Here is a 23,364-nt window from a genome sequence, read left to right on the forward strand (position 1 = left end):
TGAAAGCCCATTGCTGGGGTACAACTACAGTTTGACATGTGGACCTGACAGATTACTGTGAGCTCCCCCAAGAATGTGTGGACAGTAGTCACCCTGCCTTCGTGAGTTATCACTAGTGAATGTTGTTCCAAAGGTCATATATGAGGGGGTCTGAGAGTTTGCCCTTGTTTGTTCAACAGGTACATCAGATGTTCTACCAATTTGCTTGAAACATTATAAAACATGGCATGGAAATTCTGCATTTTTATGTGGATTAACTTCCATGTGCATATTGGATAACACTCTAGTGAACTTTCTTTTAGAACTCCAACAAGAATAAAGGGAGGAAAAGTCAAAGTTGTTCTTTTCCTCCTTCCCACTTCCCTCCCTCTCTCATTTCTCCTTCCCTCTATTCATCCCTTCTTTTCCTCCCCCAGCTCTTGCTTCCCACATAAACACACATAGGCACCTATGAACAATCTCAGTCTTCCAATACTATTGAGTAAGCATTATGTGCATGGAATTCTGCAAAGGAACTCATAGAATTTATTTTAGGTATATAGGCAAGAATATGATAGTGACTAAATGTGGAGTCTGCCGTCAAGTATCTTAAAGTATACTAAAATGTTTTTCATGTACATAAATAATTCCACAGTAGCCCCCCCTTATGCATGAGAGATACATTCCAGTACCCCCAGTGGATGCCTGAAACCATGGATAGTACCAAACCCTATATATATACTATTTTTCCTACACATGCATACTTACGATAAAATTTAATTTATAAATTAGGCACAGTGATGGTTAACAACAATAATAATAAAATAGAACAATTATAACAATATATTGTAATAGTAGTTATGTGAATGGCTTTGGGGATATTATTAAGTGAAATGTAAGCACTGCGATATTCAGACAGTTGACCTGATAATCCAGAAGGTGGCTAAGTGATTAATGGGTGGTGAGAGTGTGCAGCAAGATCTAAGGTTTCTGGAATTGACTCGAGTGTGATAAAATTGAAAGATGCTAATTCTCTATTTCCAGTAGTAAACAGAATATCGATAGCCCATTGCATGATCTGGCAATAGAGATTAGCAAAGTATTGCCTTTGGATACTTCTAATCAACCAACTATAAGCAGCAAGGATCTAGGTGACTGGGTATATGATGCTTTCAAATATTTTTGTCAAAATAGTAAATATAATGAGATTGGCTGGTTGTTCTGAATAAAACAGCATAGGGATATGGGCCAGAAATGAAAAATATCGAATGGCCAGGAAGCCAAGTTACAAGCTCGTTCGTAGTCAGAAGGAGTGCGTGATATGCCTACAGCAGAAATGTCACAACCACTCCACTCCCTACACAGAATATGCAGAGGTAGTTTATTTTACCTCTTTTCTAACTGTCTGCTTGAACTGCTGACCCACACGAGCAGTTGATCAAGGTTTGACTATTCTACGACCGTCCTAGGGTGGCAGTAATGAGCAGTCCACCAACTTGCCCCCATAGCACTGGCACCAACATAGTTACTGGGCCATGCAGCTGAAAAAGGAAGTCACTGACCCCTAAAATAGAAGATTCTGCAAGTTTGCCTTTTCCAAAAAGCCCTCTTTTGAGAGCCCACTCTGTCCCCAGCTTATAACTGCAGTTAACCAGAGCCAGTCCCAGAGCCAGTTCAGAGGGCCGTCCTTTCCTTTTTGCTGCCTCCTTTGTGCTCAAGCATGAGCTTAGTAAAATCTGACTGAAAATTTCTCTGGGTTTTTTTCTCGGTTTCTATCTTGAAAACTCAAGAACCCCAGTGCCAGAAACACAAGTGTCACTGAGTCAAATGCAGACTCTAATTCTCAGTTCAAGCACTGCATCAATGATCGCAAAGTTATTACGCATACCCTGAAAGAAGACGTCTTCGGAATTCAGAGGCAGCAAGCATATTGCTTACTTGGGTGTGTTATTCTCACCCATTTGCCTAATCACCCAAAAAGCTGCTAGTTGAGAGGGGCCCGGAACAAGAAGAGACACTGCAACAGTCCCAGGCTGCTGTGCAACCTGCTCTGTTGCTTGGAGTGTATGATCCTGCAGATCTAATGATGACTGAAGTGGCAGTGGCAGTGGCAGCTAGGGATGCTCTTTGGAGTAAGAGGAGGACAATGGTAAAATGCTAAGCTCAGCCTCCAAATATAAATAGTGCTGTCATTGGAAAACAAGAAGAATGAGAATGAAAGACTGAAAAGAAGAAGCTGCAGTAACGATGGCATGTTTAAAGGTGTGGCAGAGGTAGATATTGGAAACTGTGAACAGGAGGTTAAAAAGCTAACTGGGCTTATTTAGAAGCCTCAGTTGTCAGGGTGAATAATTTGATACTGTCTTATCAATGAGGATTGCTTTTTCGTTTGTGGAGCTGAGAATGATGCTATATTTTCTTATGGGTGCTCCTCTTCTTCCTTTAGCAACTAAAACCCTGTAATTTAGCTACCTAAAATAAAAACCACATACTGTAGCCTCCCTTGCAACCAGGTGTCATTACATGACTAAAATACTCTGAAAATACAAAGGCAGAAGTTCTGTGTGCAGATTCCAGGAAAGTTGTCCTCAAAGAAATAAGCCATGTCCATGTTTTCTTTTTGTTTGTTTGTTTTTATCCATGCCCATTTCCATTGGACATCCCCTCCTCTTTGTTTCCCATACGTGGATGAGAAATGTGGATCTGGGCTGTCCACCTCGGGCCATGAGACCAAGGCTGTATTGTGGGGATGACAAAACAGTGATCTGGATGTAGTACGGATTCCTGAGAACCTGACGAAACGGCTCTGAAACGCCCCAGCCCCTACTGTGTCACTTGCAGTTGAAGCTGATCTGGAGACAAGTTGGTTTTTATTTGCTCGTCTGTTATTTTTATTGTTGTTAAACAAGCTTTTATGTGCATAGACCAGACCAGATAAAGAAAGGTTTTTGAGAAAACACAAGTAAGATTAGTAAGGCCCTCAAACAAGACCACTGACAGCAAGGTTCACGCCTGCGCAGAGATGACTGACTGGCTATAAGATTTTGAGCCTAGATGACTAGGGTAAGACTGAAGCGGCTAAGTCTGAGCAAATGATGAGTTGTACGTGTGTGTAGGTGTGCGGGACCTGAATAGAATGGCTATTAAAATTGCAACCATTTTATTTAGTATAATTCCTTGGGAATTCCTGTTTTCTTGGAGAAAGCAACTTGATCACAAAACTGTTGAATTACAAAGGCACTAAATGTGAACGCTGGGAAGATGCACCCAAATCTACACATACAGCATGTGAAGAGCAGGAATATTTGAGGTCGTGGACTCCAGGCCCATTACCTAAGTAATTCTGGAGTGTAACAAAGAATTTCTTAAAGGATAAAACTAACACAGGTGCCAAAGTAGGTTAGCAGCCTGCTTCTTCTAAATTAGTGTTGCCCAAGCTTGAAACCTCTACTACATAATTGTTGCTGTGGGCACTCTTCTGTGCACGGTAGGATGTTTAGCAGCATTTTGGCCTCTAATGATTAGATTCCTTACTCTTTTTGTCTCCTCCACAGTTGTAGCAACCCAAAACATCCCCAGATATTGCCAAATCTGTCTGCTTCGAGGGCCAAAACCATTTCCTGTAACAGAACTACTGGTTAGAAAGCATAACAGAACGAGCATGTTTTTTACTTGATTCGGTGTGGTTCTTGTGACTCCAGTCTTTCTTTTGCTCTTGATCCTGTAACGTAATGTGGGAACACAAACAACATGCCCATTTGTAAGACAGAAGTGACAATAGGGTACTTCACTCGATCTGATATTATCTCTAGCAATGGAAGGGATGTTAGAGATATATATGCAAAACCTCTAGTTTGTCCTTAATAAGAGAATAACTATCATCTTTGATTATGTTTCCTAAACAAGGAGAACATATACCAAAACACATCGTTTTCCTTATCCTCATCTGTGCTAAAACATTTGTGGTATTTAATTATCTATTTCTATGGCCTTCTTTTGACTATTTAAGTTCCCACACTCTGGCTTTAGATTGCGACCTCCTATGCCAGAGAAGTACAATTACTTAAACTTTCTTCACACAGTTCTACACAGTGCAAAGAAAATTTTGTTTCAGAAAATCAGGGACACTGACAGCAATGGTGTCAGTCTGCTTTTCATCTCCTTCCACTAACATCCTCCACTATGGGCGTGATACATTGTTCACTTTTATAACTGGTTTCTTTTTCTTTCCAAAATAGAATTCTATAGATCCAAAGCAAAATAGAATTTCTGAGTGTCATATAAGAGATGTGACCAGAGACCCAATCATGCTCTCCCTTGGGTCTAACATTGAGTCATTACTATGTTGTATGTTTATGAAGCACTCAGCTTCCTCTGCTCAGAGTAATTATTATATTCTTCAGATATAGCTAACATTGACATAGGGAACACATCCGACAAAAATTACACTGAGGTGTCTGATTTCTCTGGAGAATTTTAAGAGCTTCTGCATCGCCATGTTCCAAAGAGACTTTATGGTGCTTATCTTACTGTATATTGACAAACCATAAACAATTACTGTTGTCCGGCAGTCACTATAGAAAGAGCTCTCACTCTGTTTCAAAAGGTTTATGGTCATAGAAATACATTTTTCTCCCACATAAGCATGTATGGAATTCCATCACACCAAGTGCTCTGCTTACAGAATTTTGCTCAAATAGAATGAAATCCCCACCTTATTCTGGTGAAGGAGGAAATGTTTGCAATTGGGTTTATTCACTGCTAGCAGAACACATACCATGGGAGCTGCCTTGCTCAGCAACTTTTTTGAGAGTTTATATCAGTGATTTTTCTCCACAAATAATCTCTACCAGCGACAGTTGCAGCGTAGAGAATCGCGATCCGCTAACATCTGGGCAGGTGTTCCCTTGACCTTTCCCTCGTGCTACCGCGATTTCCCTGTGGTGACAACTGCATTCCGACAACAGTCAAATCTAGATTCTGTGATGCAACCAGGCCCAGTTCAGCAGCCGGTTATGAATTTTACATACAAATCCATGCATGGGAATAGTTCCGGAGGGGGATGGAGAAAGTGGGCGTTTTTATTCAGAGCTGGTGTCTCGGTGTCTGTCTAAAAGGATCTACCAAAAGAAAGAAATCTTACTTGCCTGTCCTTGCGCATTTTCATATTTTTTTACACAAATAGATTTGGGGTTTCAACTTAACCTATTTTTAGTAAGCATTACAGCTACATTTCTGAGTGATTCAAAGAGGAACTTCAGACAAATTGTCACATTTATTGTCTAAACACTGAAATACAGTGAATTGCATCAATGATTTAGATGGATAGAACTTACAGGAATGCCAGTGGCTCTCCGGTAAGAGAGAAAAGATGAAAATGAATCCTCAATAACACATTGCCAGAGGAGATAGAAAACACCTTGGTAAATTTGAATTTCCGATAAACAACACATTTAAAAATTTGGTATAAAAATGTCCCAAATATTGCATAGAACATGCTTACACTAAAGTCATTTTTATCATAAATTTAAATTTATCTGGGAATCCTGTATTATCACTTGCTAAATATGAGAATCCTACTCAGTGAAGGCAAATGAGAGATATATATGTTAGAATGTTGGCAACCTACAATGCCAATGTCACTGTATTTAAACATCAAACGTTACTCCCTTTATTTCCAAGCTTCATAATGTAAAATATTTAGAACAACTACAAGGAGATGCTTCACTCAGCAGGCAGTCACCTTGTGAAATTCCCTGTCACCATAGGTCACTGGGCTGGGTAATTTTATGACCAATAATAACATTTGTCTGAACGCATGCTGAGAAAAGGCAATCAAATCTCACACTTTAGGGAATAAGTTGCTCACTGCAGAAATTGGGAGGGAATGACTTCCTGCACAATTGGCTAGGGGTATTATGAGGGTTACGATCATTCTCTGAGAGGTTGTCTGCGTCCATGAAACAGTCCAGAGAATGACAAATCACTGAGTGGCGTCCCCCAAATGGAGGCAAAATTAACTAATTATAATGAGGATGATCACGAGGGTAAAACAATAATACGTAGGAAAATGGTTATTTGAGGTTATTTTTAATGATCAAAGATAAATAAATATATTAGTCTCTGGAGCCTAATTTTCCCCTATTGCAACAGGGTTAAAGGTGTCGAAAGACGTCCAGACGGTTCACCAGCTCCAGAGGATCAGTTGTCTTCCCTTCTTGCATAGGATTTCTGCCTTTCTTTACAGCCCCATTGTCTCCAGAACTCAATCTCAGTTTTGCAGCATTAAGATGGAAAAAGATGATAATTTAAGCACATCATATAAAGAAAGCAATTTCACAAAATTATAAAAAGTAAAGTTTGCCTAAACTTTTTAAGCTTCCACACCACTTTTCTGCTCCTTCTTATGAATCTAGACTTGCCACGCTCTTTTGGTTTCTCTTGTCACAAAGAAAATGGTGTAATAAATAAATTCATACTAATGCAAAATCAATTCCATTGAGTAGTGAAGTTCTATAGGGGAAGTAGGGGCAGGTAGGAGGATGAAATAATTTACTGAAAGCAATGAATGCCTAATGGTAAACTTTTGGGAGCTGCAGGGGAAATTCTTTAAAGTCCTTCAAATCGATTCATATACAAGATTTTCTATTTCATTTACTTGTAAGTCTATTACTACATTCTGAGTTCTCAGGGTGTCTATTTCCAGAGTTTGACTGCATTGCCTGAGTCTGAGAAGTGACATAAGACAGACAAAACCAAACCAAACCACTACAGGAGAAAGGTGACGTGTTCTATCCACCTCACTATGCAAAAGCAAATGGGTGGCTTCTTATTTTTATATTTGTTATAAATGGACATTTATCACTCAACGGCAGCAATAGTATATTGTTCAAATTTCAAGGTAATTTTCACACAATTAATTACTTAAAGAGCAAAAAGTTAAGAGGGGGGAGAGACAGAAATCAGTAAATTTAATATATACTTTTTTGTAGTTTCCAAGAATTAATATAATTTATAAATAATAACAAAGAAAAAAGGAAAACCATGCATTGGAATAAATAAAATGATTACATTGATATAATCATCCACTTACTCCATCAAAATAACATAGTATCTTTTCACTCTAAAATATATCTAGTTATTTGCATATTGACTATTTTTAGTTCCTGGAAACAGCTAAGATGCAAAATATTTTGTGTAACTAAAATCTGAGATAAGTAGATAAACAAGCAAGGACTTCATCATAAAGAAATAATTTCCAATTTCTAGAATAAAACTTGACCCTTAAACATAGAGACAAAATTTATATAAATTGAAAGCATGCTTAAAATGTCATTGAATAGTTTAACATTGTTGTTGAGACAAAATAAAATATCTGGGTTAAAAATTAAAATTTCACTTTTAAAATATTTGTACCACTCCAAACAGTAAGATGTCTAACTGTAAATAGATAATAGCAAATTGTGACTAATTTGTTTTTTTCTTCATGTTTCAGTATTATACCAATAATAACTGTATCTGATATTTCATTTAAATTTCTCAGTTTAGTCTGTCTCTTAGTCATTCGAATCAATTATCTCACTACAACTCATTTACCAATACTTTTAGTCTAGAGAACACATTTTATATTGATTTCTCTGGAAGTTAACCATGGTTTGTTTTTTTTTTTAATATGGTATAGTCATCCCTTCTATTTCCTCTCTTAGTTAAATCACTTTAAAAAAACACAGACATTTAATATTGTGAAACAAAAAATGCCCAAAATAATTAATTTTCTGTTTTACAAACAAAAAGTAGCTTTTCATCAGAAGTCTAGATATTTGCATGGTAATACTACTGAACTGAAAAAAAGTGAGTATAATAAGCCAGTAGACTTCTTCAATGTTTATTCGTTTTCAGGTTAAAGAAAATGGATTCTTTATAAAATACATGCATCTGTCTAAAAGTCATTACAAAGTAAATGCTTGAAAAATACCTAATACTTTTTATATCTGATTATGTCAAATAACTTCAATTTCAAAATCTATTACTCCTTTTTTTTCTCATTTTCTGAAGTTAGAGTTAGCAACATGTTTTCTTTCGTCTGGTTGAGAAACTGGAGGCAACCTGGGTTTGGACTTCAACGGCTGTATGATTTTTCCCTTTAGTGAAGAAGGTGGATGTTAGAAGAATGCATCGTGGTCATTAGGTGCTCTGTACGGAGCTGTGTTACAACACATCGAGAGAGAATGGATTTTGTTTAGCATCTCTGAATACTACATTTTATAGATATATTCCAAGCAACACACACACACATACTTTAACCTCATGGCTGGTAACAGTATCTTACCATCTCTGTGTTTGTATTTTAAGAATAATGTACTATGAAAATGTAGCAAAAATATACAGCAGAAAACAAAACGGCATCCAGTTTTAAGCGGACTACTTCTTGGCTTGAAAAATTTAGAGTACCAAATATCATCTGTGGTCTTCTAAAATATGTTAAAAATACAGATGAATACTATTTTTTTTAGAATGAGAAAATAGAGTAAAAATGGTTTAAGTTGCTAAAAAAAATTATTTTTGAGGGAAATATCATTTTTGGAGATGTAGTCATAGATATTCTATAATATTTTCTTGTTTATTTAAAATATTACACTTAGAGCTATTTGAGATGTGTAACTTAAAAAATCCTTATTGGGTGTATGTAAGAACTATTTTGCATCTTGTGATGGTGTTCACTATTTACAGATTCCACACCACAGTCTCCAAACTTAAGTTCTAGAAACTAATATTTTTTTCCTAATTCAAGAATGAGAATGTTTATATTAGTAAAGTAATTGGCATCAGATATTTTCCATGTTTTCTTGAGGATTATTTTGTTAACAACTAATATCAAATTTCTGGATAAGAAATGAAATATGTGGTAAATTGCATGCACATTTTTATATCATTAAATACATCTAGATCATTAGAAAAATAAAAAAAATTATTGAATTTTCTATTTTTCTAGCTGTCTAATATAGATTAGACATCTTAATCTAATGTTAAGATTTCAAGTTCAGATTTTTTGATTCATTTGAGAAAAATAAATTTTAAAAGTTCTAAGTCTATGTGTTTTATGTGGGTAGTTTAATGTTTCCTAATAACAGCTGACTTGACATTCATTCACTAATTTATAAAAATTGACCATCAGAAGTTTAAAATACAAGTAATTCCCACACTTCAAAACACAAAAACCAATCTCATGTCCACAATGTTTCTAGAAGATGCTAATATTTATAACTACAGCAGTCATCCTCAAGTAAATATAATAAAACCTCACTTGCCCTGGTTTCAAATACAACAAACAAGCAAACACACAACAGATTCAAAAACAGGTTTAGAAATGGAGTAACAAAAATGGGCTTTCACTTCCTACCTGAAACAACTGAATTAGGGACAAAATATGTAAAAAGATGGCTTTGATTAGCTCATGGACAACGATTCCTGAGAGACAGGAGACAAAGTGATTCTTATCACTGCCCCAGCATCTGCCTTGAAAGAATTTCCACACTGAGGAGCAGGAAGGGAAATCCAGGGGGAGCCAGTAGACGGTCTGAATTGAGGAAACCGAACTGAGATCTGAGAACAAGGTGGCTAGATTTGTGGGACAGAAAATCAAGGAGTAGAGAACCTTGCAAAGAGAACATGTGGCTGCTGAGCGTTTCCCCTGAGTATTCAACTGAGTGCCATCCAGTGTATGTGTGTAACTACACTGCCGAAGGCCCAGGAAACAATCATCTGAAAAGATTAGAGGAAACAGTTCAAAACAGTCACACAAGGCTAGGGATAATATTTTCTCCCACCAAATAGCTGGGAAACTTGACTCACAAAGCATTGACTGTACTCCACATAACGTGTCTCAGTAGTGAGAAGCAGCTATCATTAGATGGAACTGCTCTTTTCCTATCTAACAAACCGTAAAAGCCAGAGCCAAATCATCATATCTGTTTCCAAGTAACTTAGCTACAACCTAGAATAATGCTAAAAATATTGATAGAAACAAAATTAGCCATCCCTAAGAAAGGTGAAATTTACAATGCATAGTTTACAATCAAATTTACCAGGAATGCAAAGAAGTAGGAGAATAACCATAATGAAGAGACATTCAATCAGTTATAATCAATTCGGAACTGACACAAGATAAAAGACTTAACAGATAAGGGCATTAAAGCAGTCATTATGATCTTCATATGTCAAAAAAGTAAGATGGAAGATTTAGAAAGACAAACTTCTAGAGAAGAAAACTGGAACGTTTAGATTGAGAAGTACAACATAAGATTGATGGCAGATTAGACATAGCACCGTACGACTAGTGAATTTAAGTACATAATGATAGAAATTATCCAAACTATACTGCAGAAAAAAATAAAATTAAAAATATAGAGGATCAGTGAGATATGGAACACCTTTAAGGCATGCTACTGAACATACTATTGTCAATGCCAAAAGGATGGGAAAAAGGGAACAGAAAATTTTTGAAAAAGTAACATGTAAAATTTTCCTTTTTACAGAAAAAAATAGACACACAGATTAGAGAAACTCAACAAACCCCAAGCACAAGATACATAAAAAAAAATTGCTCACCAGTGGAAAATGAAAACATTAAAAGCAACCTGAGAACAAAAATGCATGTTATATGTAGAGGGATAAAAAAAGATAAGAATAATAACATGGATCTCATTGGAAATAATGTAAATGAGAACAGAGTAGAGGAATCAGGAGGTCCATGGAGAAAAATACCAGAAAAGGAAAATTCCTAAATAAATCGAGACTAAAAACAAACAAACAAATACATATATAACACACTGGTAAAGTAAGACAATTTACAAATAAAACAAAGAACAGATTAGAAAGCATTCTAAACTAAATAAAATTTCAAAATATTATCAATATTTGTGGGATGATACCACTAAAGTAGTACTTGAGGGAAATTTTATAACATTAAGTGCTTATATTAGAAAAGAAAATATCTCAGTTCCACTTTAAGAAATAAGAAAAATAAACCTAAAATGTGCTGACAAAAGATAAAATAAAGATCAGAATAAAAAACAGTGAAATATATAACAGAAATTCAGGGAAAAAATCAATAAAATAGAAGCTGGTTATTAATTAAATTAACAAACACCTAATCAGTTTGACCTTCAAAAAAAGAGAAAGGCTACAAATTCCTAATATAAGAAATGAGATAGGTAACTCAACTATTAAAAGGATAAAAAACAAATATTATCAACAACTTTATGGACTTATATTAAAAGAAAAACCCTGGAAAGACATACTACCAAAGCTCACTGAAGAACAAATATGTTATTCAAGAAGAAGAATACTTTAACTATTGAAGATTTTGATATGAATTTAAAACCCTTTCACACACATACACATATGCACAAAACTCTATCATCTGTAAACTTCCTCACTGGTAAATTCTACCAGACATTCAAGAAAGAATTACCAGTTTTATATAAACTACTTTCATACCCTGCTGGTGGGAGTGTAGAATGGTACAGCCACTGTGGAAACAATTTGATAGTTTCTTAAGAGTTACCATATAATCCAGCCATTTCCTCCCAGACATTTCACTCCACTTTTCTTTAAGAGAAATAAAGGCATGTATTTATATAAAGACTGGCATTCAAATGCTCATAGCAGCTTTATTTGCAATGGACAAAAATATCTTCCACAGGTAAGTGAGTAACAAATTGTGTTTTCTCTCAGAGAGGAATATAATTTAGCCATAAAATAAACTATTGATATATTATCATACATAGTTGTATCTCAAAATAATTATGCAAAATAAGTCAGACAAATAAATAGTACATACTACATGATTCTAGTTATATAAATTGCTTGAAAATATAAACTAATCTATTTTAACAGAAATCCTATCATGGAATGCCTGTGGAATAAGAGTGGAAAAAGGTGGGGATGATTTGGAAGGAGAGATTACAAATGGCATAAAGATAATTTGGGAGGGTTATAGAGAAAAAAATCAGATTTACATAAAAAGTTCTTAAGAATTTTGATGCCTCTATTCTTAAACCAGACCATTAAACTAATATTCAAATAGCATTAAAACTTATTTAAAGCATTTTTTATTTAAAGGTGATTATCATTTTTTTTCCAAAATGCCATTGTTAGCATACAGAAATGCAATAGATATTTGTACATTGATTTTGCATCCTGAAACTTTACTGTATTTGTTTCTTGCTTCTAATAAGATTTTTGGGTGGCCAAGATATGAAAACAACCAAAGTATCCTTTGATAGATAACGGTAAAAAACTGTGGTACATACATACAATGAAACACTACTCAGCCATAAGAAAAGATGAAAAACTGCCATTTGGAACAATACAGATGGAACTTGAGAATATCATGCTAAGCAAAATAAGTCAGGTGGAAGATGTCAAGAACCACATAATCTCCCTCATACGTGAGATATAAAACTGTAAGCAACAAATGAACAAACAAGACAAATAAATAAAAACTCATAGACACATATAGCAGTATGGTGGTTACCAGAGGGGAAGGAAGGTGGGGGAGGTGGTAAAGGGGGAAGAGGGTCAAATATATGGTGACAGAAGGAGTTTTGACTTTGGGTGACAAACACAGATGATGTATTATAGAATTGTACACTTGAAACCTATATGATTGTATTAACCACTGTCACCTCAATAAATTTAATTTTGAAAAATTAGGAAAAAAACAGCAAAAGGAACTAAAATAGAATAAAATAAAGGTGATTATCAGTTTTTAAGATCACAAAAAATCAATGGCAACCCATTAGAAAATCCTTTAGTCTTTTATAGTTAGTAAGTACCCTGTCAGAAAATATGAAAAAGAGTAACTTGAAACAATTTTTTAAAATTTATTGATTGATTTTTCCGAGAAAAAGGTGGGGAGAGGGGAGAGAGAAAGAGAGAGAGAGAGAGAGAAAGATTTGTTGTTCCACGTATTTATGTATTCATTGGTTAAATCTTGTAGTGTCCTGACCAGGGATTGAACCCACAACTTTGGTGTATTTGGACAACACTTTAACCAACTGACCTACTGGGCCAGGGCAAAAAAATGTTACTTGATATTGACACATAAAGACATGCCAAAGTACATACATGTACCAATATGAGACATCAGAGTATGACTTAAATGCATGCATCTGTAATAATGGCCTTCATTCCTAAGTGTGGGCTCTATTCCTGCAAAGCAGTTAGCTTGGCATCTATTAACTGGGGACTAAGCTAATTATTCTATATACATTTCTCAATTAATATACATAGCAAACCTATAAATTAGCTGAAGTTTAATAAAATCAGATACTCATTTAAGATCATATCTTTCTAAGTAGCAGAGAGACTTGAACTCAGTTCATGCTGAATCCAGAGGCATCTACTAGCAACTTCATCTGCCACCTTCCCAAATACATGCTGTATCACTGTCTTGTATTATTCACTATCAATAAGTACACAAAACAAAATATTTAGAGAATCAATTACTTTAGGAACATAAAAAAATAATTCAAAACTATGGCTGTGTGTCAGTGTTTCTAAAGGTAAAATGAGATCATTATTATCGTATAGGGATGGAATAAAGGTGGATGAAAAACAACAGTTCAGCCATAATGATTTCATTAGGACAAATCTGTGCAGAGATGAAAGAAACAGATCACTAACAGATTGCTAGTGAAATGGAGAGTGTGTTGAAGTCATTGAATGTGATAACACTTACAGAAATGAAAGCCGAAATGCTTTGGAGGAATAAAACAAAGCAATATTTTCTATCTGTCTGAGACAGCATATCAGCAAAAAGGGAAATGCATATTTTGTCAATTCAGCCAAGTCATTGATCTCTTTTGAATGCTGAGTCTAATGAGGCAAGTAGAGGAAATGCATAATGGCCCTTACAGGTATGCTTTGTTGGGTTCAAATTATTATGCACAACTAAATTCTCTTTTATAAAATAAGGGTTGTTTGAATGGATACATCCTTTATTACAATAAAAATATTAAATTTAACTTATCAAAATAATGAAAAAGCAGTTTTTAAATTGCTTTCAGCTTCTCCTAAAGCTTTAATGTAGGTTTTTTACAACTTACAACAAAACAGGCAAAAAAGAAAAAAGAAAACAAGAACAGAAAAACAAACATTTATTTCCCCTGTGCTGCTTTCTATGATACCAAATCTCTACACATTTTGAGAATTGTTCTCATTGATTTCACAATGAAACTTCTGTAAATGAGAGGTCATTCCCCATACTGTTGTCAATCATTCCTTAAAAATGCACTGGACTATTTCACAATTAATTGAATTTAGATCAAATATTGCAGAAACATAATAGCAACATATACATACACCTCTGAAATACAAACCAGTTTTTAGTTACATCTAAACAGAATTGTTAATATAATATTTAATAATGGTATGTTTTCTTAGCAATTATATTTAGCTCACTTTCACCATTACAGCTGAAGATCCCTACACATGGTTAGGCATTTAATAAGCTCTAAATTAAAAATATTGGATTTGTAAAATAAAGGAAATCTTAAAAATGTAAAAAGAAAATAAAGAGAAATTTAAATTATCCATGATACTCAATACTACCATATAAACAGAACCATGTAGTTATACACCAACTACACTGATGTGTATTTCCCCAATCTTGTGTACTATATATAGAAAGATTTTTTACATTAAAAATAGTTTATATTTTGCCTCTATTAATCATACAAATTTGGAAACATTTTTCTTGCTCCTTGAATATGTTTTGAAAACAAGATTGTAATGAACATATGTGTTATAGCCAAATTTCCCCATAATAAAGATAACCTCAGTACATATAAGGTGTTTTATTTCCTTGCATAATCCTAAAGCATTTCCTTAACAAACGTAGGGTAAATGTATTGAATTCCTTTGGAACCCTTGATACATATCTCTTAATTACTCCAGAAAAAAGTTTAGATTAATTCACTCTCCCAGGAAATGTCCCTTTCCTTAAACTTTGATGCTCATTAAAAATTTCCCAAATCTCTACAAATAGTAAATAGTAAAATAGTAAAATAGTAAATCTTTCTAAAATATTATTTCTTTTAAACTGAAGTAGCAAAACAACAAAGATTCCCTTTGATAATGTCGAAGATATTTTTAGATATCCATAAATTTCTGTCAAGGTTTTCTTCATGGTATGCTTTTGGAGAAATTTGACTTTTTTTCAGCAACTTTTCTCTTGGATTTTTTTTCTCTTTCCAATGTAATAAAACACTGAGATCTAATTCATGATGAAAAATAACTCAATAAATTTGCGTCTTCACTGTTAGGTTTGTTTTGTTTTGTAAATTATCTTAAAATAAATAATTTCATAAGACAAAGCACTGGAGACCACAAGGGGCTGATTTTTCTTTCCCACATGTATTTCTGGCATATGGAAAACTGTTGAGAAGAAAACTCAAGAGAAGAAAATGTATACTGCCTGATATTCTTTACCAATGATGCACAAAAATTAAAAAGTACACTAAGTCAGTACACGAACAGGGCACATTTAGGCTGATGCACATCAACATTTTCTAAAGCACATAATCACCATTCCAAGCAGTTGTAAAGTGCTTTAGAGCTCACTGGCCACAGGTATAAGTAACTGTGGGAGCCGCAGACTGATGTCCAGTTTACAAAGAAATTTCAGGGAACATGTATGAGGTTAAATAAGGTTATCATTTAATCTTCAATAGACTGTAGAAGAAAAAGACCAAGAGATGTCAAGTAATCTCATTCGTATCATATATCTGATTACAAGACAGATTTAGCTCCAGAACACAAATTTTCTGAATCCAAGATTCATGCTCTTGCCATTAGTTTACACCTATCTGGGAAACAAGACATTAGTAATACAACCGGAAATACCTTTATGTTGAATATATGTATAATAAGTATATATGGGAAGTATATATGGAAAGCATACATATATGTGTATATAAAAAAAATTTATTGTTTATTTTGACTTGTTACAAGTTTAGGTTGTAGTAAACCAATGGTGCCCACATCTGCATGGCATAAATAGCTTTGCTTTTTAAAACCCACATTCCATGATCATACCCTAAATCATGATCTTACCAAAGCTTATTCAAACACAAACCACCATGGGTATTTTGACTCAATATCCCATCTTTTGTTTTTTGTTTTTTGTTTTTTTACATTTTCTCATCTATCCCTTTGTTTTCATTTCATTGTTCATTTCTCTTTCTTATCTTGCTCTTTTTACTATTTTAATACTAGCCACGTTTATAGCCTGTTTGTGTCAGCTGTTTGAGGCCAAGTGTGGAGAGCAGGACCAGTAAAATGACATTGGTCCAGTCGAGACAGCACAAAGTATATAAAACAAAGTGGAGTCACTGATGTCAACCAAGATGGCTGTCAGTCAGCCATGACGCTTTGGTTCAAGAGGGAAACTACCTAAGTCAGAGCAGACACATTTGGCAAGGAGACACACCTAAGATATCTGCACATGTGGTCAGAGTAGCTGTGTCTGCAGAGCAGGACCACCCATAAATAGGCTCCTGGGGAAATTCCATACTTGCCAGTGGGGGTGCCAAGACACTTATTGAAAAGACCCAGAAGAGTGGAGCACACCACTTTCAAGGTGTAACCGAGGCAGGCTCCAGACTGCTGCTGAGACAGCTGAGCTCCACACAGCAGAGCTCCACACACACGGATCAGTGTGGCTGCTCCACACCACATGATCTCCTTTGGCACAGGCCACAGGAGGCTCTGCCCCACTAGGCTGAGGACTTTGCCCTCCCTGCTGCCCACCTGGCTCTGGTGATCCTTCCTTATGAGACGCTGACGATTCCCACCGTGCTGTCTCCCAGACCTGCAGACTAAGACTCTGGGACTCAGGTTCATTATCCCCCATTGATTGCATGCTCTGTGTGTGTGTGTGTGTGTGTGTGTGTTATATTTCTCTTAGACTGTTAGAGTGTGAGTAGGATATTAATGTATGTTGATGTTCTACTTGGAGTGAACCTGCATTCAATATAAACTGAGTGAATAGCATAGTTACCTTGGGTGACTCTTGTCTATTCTTTGTTGCTGGGCTGCTCAGCAGGCAGCCAACCAAGCAGTTGCCTGGCTGACATAGGAAAGAGACTATGCCACATGATAACAAGTAATTGTATTACAGAAGAGTCAGAGAAACCCTACTTAATGTGCAAAATATTCTCCAGTTCATAACCCAGTCAATAATTTGAGTATCAAATAGGGAAACAGGATTGGAGTGCTAACATTATGGTTCTTGGTCCATAATGAGCAGGGCACAGCATTATTAAGACAATACTTCCAGGTTCAATTGTCCCTTGCTAGCGCTAAGTAACTTCCAACACCTTGGCATCCTTGCCAATGTTGAGATTCAAGCACTTATAAAAAGTAAAGAATTTTAGGCATAAACTTGTATTTAAAAATATATATTATTCTTAGTATTTTAATCTCCTAAGATTCCAAAATTCAGGGTGAGTGCCGTATAGAATGTTGTATCATAGATACCTTTTTTTAATTACTAGTATTTTGGTGCTTCCACTTGCACATCTCCACTCTAATGCCTCTAGCGTGATCTTTGTATCTCACATCAAAGGGCACTTGCAATGCATTATGGGGTTACTTTTTCATTTAAAATTTTACTGTTTTTTTTTTAACTCTTCTCTCTGTATATACACAGAATCTCTCCCTCTGCCATGAAGAAAAGTTTTCAAAAGTTCGTAGGAGGTATGTATCATCCAACTAAGTGAAGCCAGAAATATGTTGTGTTGTGTTCAGCTGTTAAGCTGATTTGAGATTCCCAGAGGCAGGGCTGGCATATTATTTATGATTCTATTCTCAGCTCCTAATACAGTGCTGGCTCCTAATATGAAAACTTTCTCTTTCTTGAATGAATCATCTTTAAGTTCATGATTCATGGCTTTCTTCCATAATGAATTAAAACCTGTCTGTATAGATTATAAAAGTTCTAAGATATATTGATGTTATTTCCAAAGGTATATAATGAAGAGATGAAAAAAATCATAGTTTATGCACTTTTACAGCATATTCTCAAACCCACAGAGTTTAACTTTTGTCCTTTTCATAAACAAACAAAGATTACCGAGTAATTTTACAAACTAATGTAACTGAGAAGTAAAGTAGCAATCGCTTTTAAAGTACAGAAGCATCTCTTCCAATCACAAAAATATAGAAATCATGTAAAACTAAAAGTAACTGGTGTACCTTTTTTTTTTCTTTTACAAATTAAAGAAAAATAAGAGATAGTCTCCTAATTCTCAGGTTGACATAATATAATGAAAATTTAGACTCAAATGTTGCTTATTTATACAATTATTTTTCAGAATCATATTTTCTGGGTTTCTTTTTTTACACTTTCCCTACCTGCCCACTGAAATATACAGCAGGATTCAAAGTAAGTCATCTTCAAGAAGGAGCTGTTTGAAATTGTTTTAGAATTTACTACAAATACCTTTCTAGGCTCACTTTTGGTCCTGAGTGTTAAGAGCAACACAGCTGACAGGAACTCACTTAGGGCCCCCCCCCCCCCCCCCCGCCACTATCAGCCTGATCTCCTTCCCCAGCGAACCCAGAATATGGGAGGTATAGTAAATTGTCCCATCACCAGCCCATTATTGGAGGACACTACACACTTGTATGGGTCACATAGCAAAAATATATCCTTCTTTCTTCCCCAACCCTTCTGTTTCCTCAATGCAAATTTAGTTTTGAAGGATTTTTTTCTCAGGACCTACCTTATTAGTTGCAATGCCACAAGTTTCAAGGAGCTCTTGCCAAGGTTTCTTGCATATGGAACACAAGTTACATGAATATTCATGACAATAAATACTTCCTGTAGGCAGTTATACTCTGCCGGTAATTTCTTCTCTCTTGTTATTTCCATAATTTTTTTTGTTTTGTATTAATTCTATTTCTCCTGTTGCAGACAAATGATTTCGAGTCTTTTTGTTTGCTCTTCATCTTTGTCGTTCAAAGCTGGAGCTTAGTAAATTTATTTGTCCTGGATTTTATCATATCTATGAAGGTTTAATCTTCTGAAAATGTTATTTTATTGGAAGGAGATGGTATATACAATACCAGTGAGTCTGTAGCAGGCAGTTAGATGGGCATGAGTTGAGCAAGGACAATAGGCTGGGTAAGGGAAGGTCACCAGGGCAGAAAGCCTTGGGTGTCTAGCAACAGGCAGAATGGGGAAAACAAAGACCTTGCCCCCAGGGTAGCCTTTCCTTGCCTATCATGTCACTAGTCATGTGGTAGACCCCTTTAGAGTAGGGACGAGGAGGCCAGAGAAGAGCCTCATTTGACTCCCTCATTTGACACAAGCCCTTTCCCGACCATTCCCTTAAGCCTTAAGCCTTCAAGGCAATGAAGATGACCCACATTAAATAATCTTAGGAACAAAGTCTTGGGTCTGTTGACCACAGAGGCAGAGTTTTGGTCAAACTAGAGATGACATCTAACTCTCAGTTGTGTTTCAGCTCCAGGCCCAGAGAAGCAACAAGGCCAGGCAAGGTGACACCGTGGCTGACATCAGGACCAGCTGCAATGATTATGACCCCCTGCTCTGGCACTGACCAATCAGGAGGGACCACAACCCTGAAAGAACACACCTGGAAGGCTGATGAATACTTCATTGATAGCCTCTCCTGTGACCTCTTCTAATGTCCTGCTTTTAGAGAGTAGATAAAAACCCTAAGGTCAGAGATCCAAGCACTTGATCTTTCTCTTTTGAGCACACCCACAACTTTCCCCACCCCTTCTTTCCCAGCATTCTCTCTCTCTCTCTCTCTCTCTCTCTCTCTCTTTCTCTCTCTCTCTCTCTCTGTCCCTCTCTCTCTCTCTGGAGCCTACCTGTTTCCCCTGCCCCTTCCCCCAGGTGCATTCTCTTCCTTTCTTTTTCCTAGGCTCCAAGGGCCCTTCCTTCTTTTGCCTCTATAATCCGTTTTCTGAGAACACACAGAACACACAGCCCAGCTAGCTCACCTTTCCTACCTCAGTGACCTTCTAAATAAATTTTCTCTTAAAATTTGAGTTCCTTGGCTCTGAATTCTTTCTTTGCCAAATTCAAGAACCAAAGTTGCTGAACCAAGGTCCAGTAACATTCTGAAGCCATTTTAGCTGCTAACAAATCTATTCCAGTTAATTTTTTACTGGGAAAATTGCTACTAGCAGTTTCTTGTTGTCTTTCTTTTTCTCTTCCTCTCTTTCTCACTCTGATTCTTCCTACTTTATCATTATGTCAATTATTACATGACAAGATATATAAATAGCATAAGCCTAGAAATACACAGAATTTATTGGTTGTTATATTTTAATATTAAAAGACAACAATCTGATAATAATCTATTTCAAAGTATTGTGGTTACTATAATTTTTCAAAAAAAAGAAATGCATATGAAATTAAATTTTACTTACTAAAACACATAAAATTATTTTGATGTAGCTTGAAGCAATGTCATGTTATTATATTAAAATTTCTTAATTAGCACATAAGGATAATAGTACATGAAATTAAAAAACTTAACTATGTATCATGAATGTTATTGCTTTCTCCTAAAAATAGATTGGATAAATTAATAACATGTTAGGGACATTTTATGCTTATGTATTTAAATGCGTTTGGATCTAATTGCATCTATATCCTTTTACATAATTTGTTTTATCTATAGTCTTTAAAAGCAAATCAAAATTGTAACATTGCCATGTCTTTAACAAGGTCAAATACATAATTAACATTTGTATAGTATATATCACTATGTAATTAAGTTGTATTAACACCACTTGAAAAGAATATAGACTGAATGGACTTGAAGTTGACAGATGGGAACACAGAATTTAAAAGCTTCCAATCTGCAAATGAAAGATTTTGCAAAATGCCAATCTAATATTCATCTCAATAATATGGTAGCAAGTACTGCAGTCAAGTGCATATACAGGGAATCAATTATTCCACAGATCAACTTTCAAATATTAATGTAAAAATGGCATATAATAGATGGAAAGGTTTAGTTTTTGCCATTTTTTGTTTGATATTACTTTTACAATTAGGACTTCCTGCTCCTTCCACTTCAGTAGAAGTATTTTCTATACATTATTATAAATATTAAGTAAATTTACACATCCATTTTATAAGGATTATAACAGAGAAAACAGCTAATATTTAGCCTTAAGTTTTGAATCTGTAGACCACTGAGCAGACCAAATTTACATGAAGAAGGAAACTTATATTAAACTAGGGAAAATCTTAGTGCCATAACCTACTAGCTATGGAAGCTTGGATACTACTGGCATAGTGTGAAATTTCCCCAAATTAAAATTAATTAAGAATGATATAAGAGTAAGGTCTCCAAGATGGCAGCCGAGGTAAAGCCTCACCTCCTTGCATGAGCACATCAGAATTACAACTAAACTACAGAACCACCATCACTCAGAACTGGCAGATGTTGAGTTGAATGGAGGTCCTGCAACCACGTAATTAAAGAAAAACCACATCCATCCAGACTGGCAAGAGGGACAAAGATGCAGAGACATGGGACGGCCGGACCCCACCCAAGCGAGGTGGGTAAAAGTGTGGAGGGATATCTCAGGATTGAGGGGACCCATCCCCACATCAGGCCCCCCAGTCCAGGGTCCCAGTGCTAGGAGATAAGTCCTCATGGCTTCTGGCTACAAAAAAAAGTGGAGATTGAGTCAGTGGAAGAAACTGCTGGATTCCCAGGCAGTTCCACTTAAAGGGCCCATACACAAATTAACTCAGAGTCACTTCTGCTGAGCTCCAACACTAGGGCAGCAGCTTTAAAGGCACGAGTGGCATACAGGAAGGACTCAAAGTGTCTGGCATCAGGGCAAGAGCTAGGGAACAGATTTCCCCAAGACAGAACTGCTGGCAGAGGCTATTGCTCCTCTTCTTATGAGTGAATGACCCATGGGCATGGACAAAGTATGGAGACTGCCTGAGGGAGTGGGGGGTGCTGGGTAGAAGGGGGCAAAGGGGGGAAAATTGGGACAACTGTAATAGCATAATAAGTAAAATGTAATTTAAAAAATAAAAAATAAATGAGCTTAGGTGAGAAAATAGGAAGGAGAATTAATATATCACCCAATAATTATATAGTATAATTTTTCTGACTAAAAATGTGTTTGAAATGTATTTAAAATATACTTATTCCTCATTCTATATAATCTTTCTTAATAAATGCCATAATTATTACCTTAGATATCTGAATTTTATATTTGATTACTTCCTCTTCACTTGTACCCGGGAGCAAGCCCTACCACCCAATTATCCAGTCCTTTTGAGTCTCTCTGTTACCTAATTTTTCACATTCATTTTACAACTACCCTCATTCAATTTTCCATTATTTTTCACCTGCATTAATGAGAAAGCTTACAATTGTTTATCTAGTCACTAAATTTTCTTTAATTCTTAAACTTCTAGAAAATACACAGAGATGTTTTTTATCTTGCAAAATCCTTAAAACATCTTTCACAAGATTGTAGCCAGTTGTCCTTACAAGAAACCTCAACCCAGTATGTTGGTCCTAACTTCCCTTTGAGTCCTCTCAGGTCTCTATGTCTCAGGACCACCTCTGACAAACGATTTTCAAGGCTGCCCTCAGAGCTGTAATTAAAATGAGGACATCTCCTTCCTTTTCCGGAGTCCAATTTTCTAAGGATAATTGACTGGTTGAGGGAGCTGGAAAAAAATCAATCAACCTTTCAGAAACATCTATTACCTAACTAGTATGTTCAAGACATTAGGTTGAGCCGTGGCTGGCATGATTCAGTTGGTTGGAGTGTCATCCCAAACACCAAACGCTCACAGCTTTGATTCCCAAGCATGTACACACCTAGGTTGCAGGTTCCATCCCTGGTTGGGGCATGTATGGAAGGCAGCCAATTATGTTTCTCACATTGATGTTTCTTTCCCTCTCTCCCTCTCTCCCCTCATTTCTCTCTAAAATCCATAAATATATTAAAATTTAAAAAAGATATTAGGTCAGAAATATAGATGATAAAGATCTTTGTGAAGTAACAGTTGCCACCTACTAAATGCTTACTGTCAGACCTGTGTTTACAGCATTATGCATTCAGTATTGTATCACATACTAACATTTTTTATTTCTAAAATGATTTATTAATTAAAAGAACACATATACCTGACCTTGGACATGGACAACAGGTGTGGATTGCCTGAGGGAGTGAGGGGCTAAGTAGAGAAGCCAAAGGGGAAGAACTGAGACAACTCACATAAACAATAAAATACAACATTAAAATAAAAGAAATGTAAAGCCAGCACAGGAATTATCTTTCTTTATCGTGGTAAAA

Source organism: Desmodus rotundus, chromosome 13 (genome assembly GCF_022682495.2).
Source record: "Desmodus rotundus isolate HL8 chromosome 13, HLdesRot8A.1, whole genome shotgun sequence".
NCBI classification, from domain to species: Eukaryota; Metazoa; Chordata; class Mammalia; order Chiroptera; family Phyllostomidae; genus Desmodus; species Desmodus rotundus.